Here is a 3,500-nt window from a genome sequence, read left to right on the forward strand (position 1 = left end):
AAGAAGAATATCATTGCCTTATGATGCGACTTGCATTTGCACAATGATGGCATTAAGGCATATGCCAAACAACCAAACATACCCATGTTCCAAAAAGGACTTTCTATCATTCCAAGTCTCTTATGGCATAACTATATCCAATGCTTTAGTGAGGGAAATGTCGAGCATGTAAGCATATCACATAAGGGTTTCCATCCAAACTATAAGAAATTGACTTTTCCTTTTAGCCACAGTGTCTCATTGAGCTATGTATAGAGTTGCACACTAATGAATATAGGCATTGAACTCATGTGATGTATACTCTCCCCTTGATCAATGCAAAAGCGTAATAAGCTTACAACATAAGAACTTTCAAGCATTTCCAATAAGCTCTTAAAGTAAGTAAACACCTTTAGTGTAAGATAAAGATCATAGCGACCATAAGGATTGGTGGTGCAATTTTCATTTCTAGAATCACTCATTTCCATGTCTTTTAATTTGCTCTTCCATTTGAAAAGAAGCCATGTGCCATATGAGTTAAGATACGAGAGTCATGCATAATACATAACAATTATTTCTTAGTTGGATTTTGAGACTTGGTAATGACATTAACTACTTGGATGCTATCAATACAACTTTAATTCCCTCAAACAATGTTGTGTAGAATGTCAAAATGGATAATCTTCTCTCATAGGGATGATGACACAAACTCTTCACTTCACCAAGTACCTCCACTCCGTTGATTTAGGTTCTAGATTTCCTCCTCATAGCTTGTGGTTGAAGATTAATGCTACCATTATACTCCCTTGAAACCTGAATCCTACAATGGGATTGGGCAATGGGACAAGATTGATATGCATGAAGTTCCATGCTAAATTTATTGAGGTAGAGATTGTAACATGCATAATTGTTGGTGATATCATTTTCATTTCTAGAATCATGTTCATCCCCATGCCTTGTAGTTTACCTTTCTATATGAAATAAAGTAAATCTTCCATATGTGTATTGCCTTTTATAATGATTTTCAACAAGTCTCAAGGCCAAACTTTAGGATTCTTTGGATTGCACCTTAATATAATAACTTTTACTAGTGGACAACTATATGTTGCTTTATCTTGATTAAACTCTCACTCTACTACATAGTACACAGGGAGGTTATAAAAAGAAACGTGTGATACTTGCATGCAAGGCCGTGATATATTATATTGTCTCTAGCTTTTGTGATTTTTAAAAATTTCAATGTTATTTATTTACTTTCGATTTGTGTTTAACCTTTTTGTAGATGGCAAATACCATGTTTGGATATTGTCATGTCTCACCAACACATTTGACTTTATAAGAAATGCATCATTCTATAGCTTGTCAGCCTTACAAATATGGCAGTGGTTGCATATACTAACTTTGTGGATGATTATTTGCCCCTATATTGAGATGCAATGCGAACCATGTATTCAATGTTTCTATATAAGGCCACCATTTCATTTATCATCATAGTGTCATGATTTGCCTATAATCTATGTTTGTGCCAAATACATTTGGGAGATGCTCACAAATTGGCTCCCTTAGTCAAACATCCCTCCTTTACACTAGATCCATTCTCATACTCTACTATTTACACTAGATCCATTCTCATACTCTATTATTTGTTCTTCTTCCATTCACTTAATAACTTTTACAAATGATCTAAGTATTTATTGAAATACAAATTTAATCATTGTCACTTTGCTAGTAAAGGTAAAAGAGAACTAGGAAGACAAGTCTCTCATTACAAAGTACCATGGTCAAGTTGCTTCCTTCATTTGAAAAAACATCCCCACTACACAAGGAAAAGCCTTTGCTTCCTCAAACTAACAATGTTCCTTTATAAGAAAAAAAAAACTATTTTTTTACCACTTTGCAATTACTATTTTGCCATTTTCATATATATGGACAAGTGCAAGTACTATCCTTTCCCCTACATCTTTTTACATCTAAAAATATTCAAGTTCTGAAATCTTTGTGCCCCTATCCACATGCAATGCAATGTGGTATTTGTTTCAAATATTAACTAAGCACTTCCCACTTCCCATGAGAAAGAATATGATTTTTTATTTAAATACAATTCTGACAACAATTTTTTGCACAAGTAACACTACTAAATATTTTCATATCCACAATGTAAGTCGGAAGTCTCAACAAGCAAAGTGCTTGCTTCTCAACCAAATAGACGAAGAGAATAAACCAAACAATTTGAAGTGGCAAAATCTAAGACTAGCCCCTTAGAGAAGTTTACCAAAAACTATAAATGTATTGCTTTGTGCATGCAATGATCCTTATAATAAATTTGAAAATGAACAAAGTTTTACTGCCATTCATTTAATTGTTATTTTCCATACAATGTCCCCCACGAGGACTTTGATAATATTCTACTTGTATCACTACTACGTCATGGATTCCAACCCCCAAAAGCAAGGGAACTAGGCTCATGTTAGCATAACCTTATTCAAGTATGTAGAGTATAGTTATATGAGACATACATCTTATATTTGCAATATAATATTTATCACCCTAAGAGTGTGAACAAACCAAAAGATCAAGAAAGCACAACCCTCACTTTCAAAGCACATTCAAAATTTGAGGAGTATTCACTATGAGGGGAGAAGCAATTGAGAGGTAACAAGTATAGTAAACTCCAAGGTGGTGCAAAACATCCAATCAAAAGAAGGCTATGTAAAAAGCTCACTGAACATTAAGTGAATCAGTAATACCTTCATTCTCTATTATACCTGATGAGCCTCGATTAGCAAATATTTAAAGAGTAAACAAGATTCACTTTAAAAAAATTCTGGCCACCTTAATAGAGCTCGTGAAGTCCCAATACTGCCAGCATATGATAAGGGCTTCACACTGGAATCGGGACTTCAACCAAAGATGCAAGCTTGTAAGAGGGTGCATACAATGTAAGCAACAAACTTGAGGGTTCTCAAGAGATTTGTGCTAATTCTAAAGATTTTCTCCAAATCTTCTGATTTCTGAACAACAGTCATTGAGGACCAACTTTACACCTCTCCGACATTCGACTTCTTAGGGGAGAAAATAGCAGTCCTTTAATTCAGCACAACTTTGAGCTTCATGTACCCTAATTACCTGCTATAAGTTCATGCTGCGATATTATGGTATTTTGAGGAGGAAAGATAACAAGTGATGTCAGATAACCATAACACGCTTCGAACATTTGGATGTCAAGATCAATCTGTCTCACTGCAACAAGCTCTTCTCTACATTTACCTTCATGGTAACAGTAGCAACTCTAAGTTCATATTCTGAAGACCTCACTGGATGGATCAGTTCAAATTGACTGTACAAACATATGCTTGCAAGGAGAATGAGGATGGCCGGGCTCAGTCTTAATATTGATCAAAGATACAGCCAATCTTCACATTAAGATCAAGATTTGAATTTCACAAGGGGCATGAGGTAAGAGAGACCAACATACACCCAGAGCACAGAATAACTAAAATAGAAGTTAAGAAACACTATCT

Source organism: Lygodium microphyllum, chromosome 3 (assembly GCF_053477565.2).
Source record: "Lygodium microphyllum isolate KBCC chromosome 3, Lygodium_microphyllum_v1.1.10, whole genome shotgun sequence".
Lineage (NCBI taxonomy): Eukaryota > Viridiplantae > Streptophyta > Polypodiopsida > Schizaeales > Lygodiaceae > Lygodium > Lygodium microphyllum.